This window comes from Callionymus lyra, unplaced genomic scaffold (genome assembly GCF_982586985.1).
Source record: "Callionymus lyra unplaced genomic scaffold, fCalLyr1.hap1.1 HAP1_SCAFFOLD_212, whole genome shotgun sequence".
In the NCBI taxonomy this organism is placed as follows: Eukaryota; Metazoa; Chordata; class Actinopteri; order Syngnathiformes; family Callionymidae; genus Callionymus; species Callionymus lyra.
The window spans coordinates 12,501-22,500 of record NW_028258653.1 but is presented as its reverse complement, the minus strand read 5'-3'; the positions used below and the strand labels follow the sequence as shown (position 1 = coordinate 22,500).

At 59.1% G+C, this 10,000-nt stretch overlaps 1 non-coding gene across 1 annotated transcript; it reads right to left on the bottom strand.

Annotated features, from left to right (window-relative positions):
- Positions 1 to 7,041: 7,041 nt before the first annotated feature.
- On the bottom strand, positions 7,042 to 7,160 carry LOC148058027 (5S ribosomal RNA). The gene has a single exon (XR_015710231.1). It is a non-coding gene; the product is annotated as a 5S ribosomal RNA (ribosomal RNA).
- Between the last annotated feature and the right edge of the window lie 2,840 nt (positions 7,161 to 10,000).

Here is a 10,000-nt window from a genome sequence, read left to right as displayed (position 1 = left end):
GCACCAGGCTCGGCCACCCTCCGAGCCTTTTCACTCCCTCTCCTGTTATGGTGCCTCCCTATTAACCTCTAGGTGGTTGCGCTCGTGACATCAAAAAGACCACTTTTTGCAGAGCAGTCACACTCGGAAAAAATGTATTTCGTCTGGCAAAAGAACCAGAGTTTTCAGCGGTCATCCACTCCAACCTTGTCCGATTTTGAGGCACCAGGCTCGGCCACCCTCCGAGCCTTTTCACTCCCTCTCCTGTTATGGTGCCTCCCTATTAACCTCTAGGTGGTTGCGCTCGTGACATCAAAAAGACCACTTTTTGCAGAGCAGTCACACTCGGAAAAAATTTCTTTCGTCAGGCAAAAGAACCAGAGTTTTCAGCGGTCATCCACTCCAACCTTGTCCGATTTTGAGGCACCAGGCTCGGCCACCCTCCGAGCCTTTTCACTCCCTCTCCTGTTATGGTGCCTCCCTATTAACCTCTAGGTGGTTGCGCTCGTGACATCAAAAAGACCACTTTTTGCAGAGCAGTCACACTCGGAAAAAATTTCTTTCGTCTGGCAAAAGAACCAGAGTTTTCAGCGGTCATCCACTCCAACCTTGTCCGACTTTGAGGCACCAGGCTCGGCCACCCTCCGAGCCTTTTCACTCCCTCTCCTGTTATGGTGCCTCCCTATTAACCTCTAGGTGGTTGCGCTCGTGACATCAAAAAGACCACTTTTTGAGGAGCAGTCACACTCGGAAAAAATTTATTTCGTCTGGCAAAAGAACCAGAGTTTTCAGCGGTCATCCACTCCAACCTTGTCCGATTTTGAGGCACCAGGCTCGGCCACCCTCCGAGCCTTTTCACTCCCTCTCCTGTTATGGTGCCTCCCTATTAACCTCTAGGTGGTTGCGCTCGTGACATCAAAAAGACCACTTTTTGCAGAGCAGTCACACTCGGGAAAAATTTATTTCGTCTGGCAAAAGAACCAGAGTTTTCAGCGGTCATCCACTCCAACCTTGTCCGATTTTGAGGCACCAGGCTCGGCCACCCTCCGAGCCTTTTCACTCCCTCTCCTGTTATGGTGCCTCCCTATTAACCTCTAGGTGGTTGCGCTCGTGACATCAAAAAGACCACTTTTTTCAGAGCAGTCACACTCGGGAAAAATTTCTTTCGTCTGGCAAAAGAACCAGAGTTTTCAGCGGTCATCCACTCCAACCTTGTCCGATTTTGAGGCACCAGGCTCGGCCACCGTCCGAGCCTTTTCACTCCCTCTCCTGTTATGGTGCCTCCCTATTAACCTCTAGGTGGTTGCGCTCGTGACATCAAAAAGACCACTTTTTTCAGAGCAGTCACACTCGGGAAAAATTTCTTTCGTCTGGCAAAAGAACCAGAGTTTTCAGCGGTCATCCACTCCAACCTTGTCCGATTTTGAGGCACCAGGCTCGGCCACCCTCCGAGCCTTTTCACTCCCTCTCCTGTTATGGTGCCTCCCTATTAACCTCTAGGTGGTTGCGCTCGTGACATCAAAAAGACCACTTTTTTCAGAGCAGTCACACTCGGGAAAAATTTCTTTCGTCTGGCAAAAGAACCAGAGTTATCAGCGGTCATCCACTCCAACCTTGTCCGACGTTGAGGCACCGATGTCGGCCAAGTTCTGAGCGTTCCACCGCCGAATGCCACTGGTCCTCAACACAGCGGACTTCCAATCCAACCTTGTCCGACTTTGAGGCACCGAAGTCGGCCTCAGCCCGAGCCTTCCCCCGCCGACCTCACTGGAGCCCGCCATCCAGGGACCGGCGGAGGTCGCCCGCATGACCGCGGCAAAGTGTCTCAAAGTCGGGCACGACCGCTCGAGTCACCCGCCAACCCGGTCCGGGGCACCTCCAGGGACCGGCGGAGGTCGCCCGCATGACCGCGGCAAAGTGTCTCAAAGTCGGGCATGACCGCTCGAGTCACCCGCCAACCCGGTCCGGGGCACCTCCAGGGACCGGCGGAGGACGCCCGCATGACCGCGACAAAGTGTCTCAAAGTCGGGCACGACCGCTCGAGTCACCCGCCAACCCGGTCCGGGGCACCTCCAGGGACCGGCGGAGGACGCCCGCATGACCGCGACAAAGTGTCTCAAAGTCGGGCATGACCGCTCGAGTCACCCGCCAACCCTTTCCGGGGCACCTCCAGGGACCGGCGGAGGACGCCCGCATGACCGCGACAAAGTGTCTCAAAGTCGGGCATGACCGCTCGAGTCACCCGCCAACCCGGTCCGGGGCACCTCCAGGGACCGGCGGAGGACGCCCGCATGACCGCGACAAAGTGTCTCAAAGTCGGGCACGACCGCTCGAGTCACCCGCCAACCCGGTCCGGGGCACCTCCAGGGACCGGCGGAGGACGCCCGCATGACCGCGACAAAGTGTCTCAAAGTCGGGCACGACCGTTCGAGTCACCCGCCAACCCGGTCCGGGGAACCTCCGGGGACCGGCGGAGGTCGCTCGCATGACCGCGACAAAGTGTCTCAAAGTCGGGCACGACCGCTCGAGTCACCCGCCAACCCGGTCCGGGGCACCTCCAGGGACCGGCGGAGGACGCCCGCATGACCGCGACAAAGTGTCTCAAAGTCGGGCATGACCGTTCGAGTCACCCGCCAACCCGGTCCGGGGCACCTCCAGGGACCGGCGGAGGAGGCCCGCATGACCGCGACAAAGTGTCTCAAAGTCGGGCATGACCGCTCGAGTCACCCGCCAACCCGGTCCGGGGCACCTCCGGGGACCGGCGGAGGACGCCCGCATGACCGCGACAAAGTGTCTCAAAGTCGGGCACGACCGCTCGAGTCACCCGCCAACCCGGTCCGGGGCACCTCCGGGGACCGGCGGAGGACGCCCGCATGACCGCGACAAAGTGTCTCAAAGTCGGGCACGACCGCTCGAGTCACCCGCCAACCCGGTCCGGGGCACCTCCGGGGACCGGCGGAGGACGCCCGCATGACCGCGACAAAGTGTCTCAAAGTCGGGCATGACCGCTCGAGTCACCCGCCAACCCGGTCCGGGGCACCTCCGGGGACCGGCGGAGGACGCCCGCATGACCGCGACAAAGTGTCTCAAAGTCGGGCACGACCGCTCGAGTCACCCGCCAACCCGGTCCGGGGCACCTCCGGGGAGCAGTGGAGGTCGCTCGCATGACCGCGACAAAGTGTCTCAAAGTCGGGCATGACCGCTCGAGTCGCCCGCCATCCCGGTCCGGAGCTCAACACTTTGTCGTTTTTTCCACTCCCTCCCCATTAACCTCTAGGTGGTTGCGCTCGTGACATCAAAAAGACCACTTTTTGCAGAGCAGTCACACTCGGAAAAAATTCGTTTCGTCTGGCAAAAGAACCAGAGTTCTCAGCGGGCTTCCAGTCCAACCTTGTCCGATTTTGAGGCACCAGGCTCGGCCACAGTCCGAGCCCATTCACTCCCTCCCCTGTTGTACTCGCTCCCTATTAACCTCTAGGTGGTTGCGCTCGTGACATCAAAAAGACCACTTTTTGAGGAGCAGTCACACTTGGGAAAAATCCGTTTGCGCTCACACCATCCCTCCCCATTAACCTCTAGGTGGTTGCGCTCGTGACATCAAAAAGACCACTTTTTGAGGAGCAGTCACACTTAGGAAAAATCCGTTTGCGCTCACACCATCCCTCCCCATTAACCTCTAGGTGGTTGCGCTCGTGACATCAAAAAGACCACTTTTTGAGGAGCAGTCAGACACCGAGGTTTTCTGGATTTATGTCCGTTTTCCTGGTTCTCTGACTCGGGCACCTTGTGACCGACATCCCCCCCTTCCCTGGTTCTATTTTGCCGATACTTTGGTGAGTTTTCTACCCGCAAACCAAGCCCCCCAAGCCCGCCGCCTGGTGGGGGAACATGCCCCCTGGTCCTGGTTCTATTTTAGGACACTTTGGTGAGTTTTCTACCCGCAAACCAAGCCCCCCAAGCCCGCCGCCTGGTGGGGGAACATGCCCCCTGGTCCCGGTTCTATTTTAGGACACTTTGGTGAGTTTTCTACCCGCAAACCAAGCCCCCCAAGCCCGCCGCCTGGTGGGGGAAGATGCCCCCTGGTCCCGGTTCTATTTTAGGACACTTTGGTGAGTTTTCTACCCGCAAACCAAGCCCCCCAAGCCCGCCGCCTGGTGGGGGAACATGCCCCCTGGTCCCGGTTCTATTTTAGGACACTTTGGTGAGTTTTCTACCCGCAAACCAAGCCCCCCAAGCCCGCCGCCTGGTGGGGGAACATGCCGCCTAGCCCGGTTCTATTTTAGGTCACTTTGGTGAGTTTTCTACCCGCAAACCAAGCCCCCCAAGCCCGCCGCCTGGTGGGGGAAGAGGCCCCCTGGTCCCGGTTCTATTTTAGGACACTTTGGTGAGTTTTCTACCCGCAAACCAAGCCCCCCAAGCCCGCCGCCTGGTGGGGGAACATGCCCCCTGGTCCTGGTTCTATTTTAGGACACTTTGGTGAGTTTTCTACCCGCAAACCAAGCCCCCCAAGCCCGCCGCCTGGTGGGGGAACATGCCCCCTGGTCCCGGTTCTATTTTAGGACACTTTGGTGAGTTTTCTACCCGGAAACCAAGCCCCCCAAGCCCGCCACCTGGTGGGGGAAGAGGCCCCCTGGTCCCGGTTCTATTTTAGGACACTTTGGTGAGTTTTCTACCCACACTGCAGGTCCCCAAATGCCGCCATCTGGTGGGGGAACATGCCGCCTGCACCGGTTCTATTTTAAGTCACTTTGGTGAGTTTTCTGCCCACACTACGGGTCCCCAAATGCCGCCATCTGGTGGGGGAACATGCCGCCTGCACCGGTTCTATTTTAAGTCACTTTGGTGAGTTTTCTGCCCACACTACGGGTCCCCAAATGCCGCCATCTGGTGGGGGAACATGCCGCCTGCACCGGTTCTATTTTAAGTCACTTTGGTGAGTTTTCTGCCCACACTACGGGTCCCCAAATGCCGCCATCTGGTGGGGGAACATGCCGCCTGCACCGGTTCTATTTTAAGTCACTTTGGTGAGTTTTCTGCCCACACTACGGCTCCCCAAATGCCGCCATCTGGTGGGGGAACATGCCGCCTGCACCGGTTCTATTTTAAGTCACTTTGGTGAGTTTTCTACCCACACTACGGGTCCCCAAATGCCGCCATCTGGTGGGGGAACATGCCGCCTGCACCGGTTCTATTTTAAGTCACTTTGGTGAGTTTTCTACCCACACTACGGGTCCCCAAATGCCGCCATCTGGTGGGGGAACATGCCGCCTGCACCGGTTCTATTTTAAGTCACTTTGGTGAGTTTTCTGCCCACACTACGGGTCCCCAAATGCCGCCATCTGGTGGGGGAACTGCCGCCTAGTCCCGGTTCTATTTTAGGTCACTTTTCTCACTTTCTGACCCACAAATAATGCCCCAAATGCCGCCGCCTGGTGGGGGGAACTGCCGCCTAGTCCCGGTTCTATTTTAGGTCACTTTTCTCACTTTCTTACCCACAAATAATGCCCCAAATGCCGCCGCCTGGTGGGGGGAACTGCCGCCTAGTCCCGGTTCTATTTTAGGTCACTTTTCTCACTTTCTGACCCACAAATAATGCCCCAAATGCCGCCGCCTGGTGGGGGGAACTGCCGCCTAGTCCCGGTTCTATTTTAGGTCACTTTTCTCACTTTCTGACCCACAAATAATGCCCCAAATGCCGCCGCCTGGTGGGGGGAACTGCCGCCTAGTCCCGGTTCTATTTTAGGTCACTTTTCTCACTTTCTGACCCACAAATAATGCCCCAAATGCCGCCGCCTGGTGGGGGGAACTGCCGCCTAGTCCCGGTTCTATTTTAGGTCACTTTTCTCACTTTCTTACCCACAAATAATGCCCCAAATGCCGCCGCCTGGTGGGGGGAACTGCCGCCTAGTCCCGGTTCTATTTTAGGTCACTTTTCTCACTTTCTTACCCACAAATAATGCCCCAAATGCCGCCGCCTGGTGGGGGGAACTGCCGCCTAGTCCCGGTTCTATTTTAGGTCACTTTTCTCACTTTCTGACCCACAAATAATGCCCCAAATGCCGCCGCCTGGTGGGGGGAACTGCCGCCTAGTCCCGGTTCTATTTTAGGTCACTTTTCTCACTTTCTGACCCACAAATAATGCCCCAAATGCCGCCGCCTGGTGGGGGGAACTGCCGCCTAGTCCCGGTTCTATTTTAGGTCACTTTTCTCACTTTCTGACCCACAAATAATGCCCCAAATGCCGCCGCCTGGTGGGGGGAACTGCCGCCTAGTCCCGGTTCTATTTTAGGTCACTTTTCTCACTTTCTGACCCACAAATAATGCCCCAAATGCCGCCGCCTGGTGGGGGGAACTGCCGCCTAGTCCCGGTTCTATTTTAGGTCACTTTTCTCACTTTCTGACCCACAAATAATGCCCCAAATGCCGCCGCCTGGTGGGGGGAACTGCCGCCTAGTCCCGGTTCTATTTTAGGTCACTTTTCTCACTTTCTTACCCACAAATAATGCCCCAAATGCCGCCGCCTGGTGGGGGGAACTGCCGCCTAGTCCCGGTTCTATTTTAGGTCACTTTTCTCACTTTCTTACCCACAAATAATGCCCCAAATGCCGCCGCCTGGTGGGGGGAACTGCCGCCTAGTCCCGGTTCTATTTTAGGTCACTTTTCTCACTTTCTGACCCACAAATAATGCCCCAAATGCCGCCGCCTGGTGGGGGGAACTGCCGCCTAGTCCCGGTTCTATTTTAGGTCACTTTTCTCACTTTCTGACCCACAAATAATGCCCCAAATGCCGCCGCCTGGTGGGGGGAACTGCCGCCTAGTCCCGGTTCTATTTTAGGTCACTTTTCTCACTTTCTTACCCACAAATAATGCCCCAAATGCCGCCGCCTGGTGGGGGGAACTGCCGCCTAGTCCCGGTTCTATTTTAGGTCACTTTTCTCACTTTCTGACCCACAAATAATGCCCCAAATGCCGCCGCCTGGTGGGGGGAACTGCCTGCTAGTCCCGGTTCTATTTTAGGTCACTTTTCTCACTTTTCTACCCACAAATAATGGCAAAAAAAAATGCTTACAGCACCCAGTATTCCCAGGCGGTCTCCCATCCAAGTACTAACTGGGCCCGACCCTGCTTGGCTTCCGAGATCAGACGAGATCGGGCTCATTCAGGGTGGTGTGGCCGTAAGCGAGGGAAGCGCTTGTGAAATGCCCCAAAGTGTTGAAAATGTTCCCCAGGCCCCTGGTTCCCCATCCCCGCAGGAGGAGGCTCCCCAGGCCCCCTGGTTCCCCATCCCCGCAGGAGGAGGCTCCCCAGGCCCCCTGGTGCAGGAGGAGGCTCCCCAGGCCCCTGGTTCCCCATCCCCGCAGGAGGAGGCTCCCCAGGCCCCCTGGTTCCCCATCCCCGCAGGAGGAGGCTCCCCAGGCCCCATGGTTCCCCATCACCGCAGGAGGAGGCTCCCCAGGCCCCTGGTTCCCCATCCCCGCAGGAGGAGGCTCCCCAGGCCCCCTGGTTCCCCATCCCCGCAGGAGGAGGCTCCCCAGGCCCCATGGTTCCCCATCACCGCAGGAGGAGGCTCCCCAGGCCCCCTGGTTCCCCATCCCCGCAGGAGGAGGCTCCCCAGGCCCCCTGGTGCAGGAGGAGGCTCCCCAGGCCCCCTGGTTCCCCATCCCCGCAGGAGGAGGCTCCCCAGGCCCCCTGGTTCTCCATGCCCGCAGGAGGAGGCTCCCCAGGCCCCTGGTTCTCCATCCCCGCAGGAGGAGGCTCCCCAGGCCCCCTGGTTCTCCATCCCCGCAGGAGGAGGCTCCCCAGGCCCCCTGGTTCTCCATCCCCGCAGGAGGAGGCTCCCCAGGCCCCTGGTTCTCCATCCCCGCAGTAGGAGGCTCCCCAGGCCCCCTGGTTCTCCATCCCCGCAGGAGGAGGCTCCCCAGGCCCCCTGGTTCTCCATCCCCGCAGGAGGAGGCTCCCCAGGCCCCCTGGTTCTCCATCCCCGCAGGAGGAGGCTCCCCAGGCCCCTGGTTCTCCATGCCCGCAGGAGGAGGCTCCCCAGGCCCCCATGTTCTCCATGCCCGCAGGAGGAGGCTCCCCAGGCCCCTTGGTTCTCCATCCCCGCAGGAGGAGGCTCCCCAGGCCCCTGGTTCCCCATCCCCGCAGGAGGAGGCTCCCCAGGCCCCCTGGTTCTCCATGCCCGCAGGAGGAGGCTCCCCAGGCCCCCTGGTTCTCCATGCCCGCAGGAGGAGGCTCCCCAGGCCCCCTGGTTCTCCATGCCCGCAGGAGGAGGCTCCCCAGGCCCCCTGGTTCTCCATCCCCGCAGGAGGAGGCTCCCCAGGCCCCTGGTTCTCCATGCCCGCAGGAGGAGGCTCCCCAGGCCCCCTGGTTCTCCATGACCGCAGGAGGAGGCTCCCCAGGCCCCCTGGTTCTCCATCCCCGCAGGAGGAGGCTCCCCAGGCCCCCTGGTTCCCCATCCCCGCAGGAGGAGGCTCCCCAGGCCCCCTGGTTCTCCATGCCCGCAGGAGGAGGCTCCCCAGGCCCCCTGGTTCCCCATCCCCGCAGGAGGAGGCTCCCCAGGCCCCTGGTTCTCCATCACCGCAGGAGGAGGCTCCCCAGGCCCCCTGGTTCTCCATGCCCGCGGGAGGAGGCTCCCCAGGCCCCCTGGTTGGGAGAGGGGGAAAAAGACCAAAGTGTTTAAAAATGCCCCAAAGTGTTGAAAATGTTCCCCAGGCCCCTGGTTCCCCATCCCCGCAGGAGGAGGCTCCCCAGGCCCCCTGGTTGGGAGAGGGGGAAAAAGAGCAAAGTGTTTAAAAATGCCCCAAAGTGTTGAAAATGTTCCCCAGGCCCCTGGTTCCCCATCCCCGCAGGAGGAGGCTCCCCAGGCCCCCTGGTTGGGAGAGGGGGAAAAAGAGCAAAGTGTTTAAAAATGCCCCAAAGTGTTGAAAATGTTCCCCAGGCCCCTGGTTCCCCATCCCCGCAGGAGGAGGCTCCCCAGGCCCCCTGGTTGGGAGAGGGGGGAAAAAGACCAAAGTGTTTAAAAATGCCCCAAAGTGTTGAAAATGTTCCCCAGGCCCCTGGTTCCCCATCCCCGCAGGAGGAGGCTCCCCAGGCCCCCTGGTTGGGAGAGGGGGAAAAAGAGCAAAGTGTTTAAAAATGCCCCAAAGTGTTGAAAATGTTCCCCAGGCCCCTGGTTCCCCATCCCCGCAGGAGGAGGCTCCCCAGGCCCCCTGGTTGGGAGAGGGGGGAAAAGAGCAAAGTGTTTAAAAATGCCCCAAAGTGTTGAAAATGTTCCCCAGGCCCCTGGTTCCCCATCCCCGCAGGAGGAGGCTCCCCAGGCCCCCTGGTTGGGAGAGGGGGAAAAAGAGCAAAGTGTTTAAAAATGCCCCAAAGTGTTGAAAATGTTCCCCAGGCCCCTGGTTCCCCATCCCCGCAGGAGGAGGCTCCCCAGGCCCCCTGGTTGGGAGAGGGGGGAAAAAGACCAAAGTGTTTAAAAATGCCCCAAAGTGTTGAAAATGTTCCCCAGGCCCCTGGTTCCCCATCCCCGCAGGAGGAGGCTCCCCAGGCCCCCTGGTTGGGAGAGGGGGAAAAAGAGCAAAGTGTTTAAAAATGCCCCAAAGTGTTGAAAATGTTCCCCAGGCCCCTGGTTCCCCATCCCCGCAGGAGGAGGCTCCCCAGGCCCCCTGGTTGGGAGAGGGGGGAAAAGAGCAAAGTGTTTAAAAATGCCCCAAAGTGTTGAAAATGTTCCCCAGGCCCCTGGTTCCCCATCCCCGCAGGAGGAGGCTCCCCAGGCCCCCTGGTTGGGAGAGGGGGAAAAAGAGCAAAGTGTTTAAAAATGCCCCAAAGTGTTGAAAATGTTCCCCAGGCCCCTGGTTCCCCATCCCCGCAGGAGGAGGCTCCCCAGGCCCCCTGGTTGGGAGAGGGGGAAAAAGAGCAAAGTGTTTAAAAATGCCCCAAAGTGTTGAAAATGTTCCCCGGCCTCCTGGTACCCCATCCCCGCATGAGGATGTCACCCAGGCCCCTGGTTCTCCATCCCCGCAGG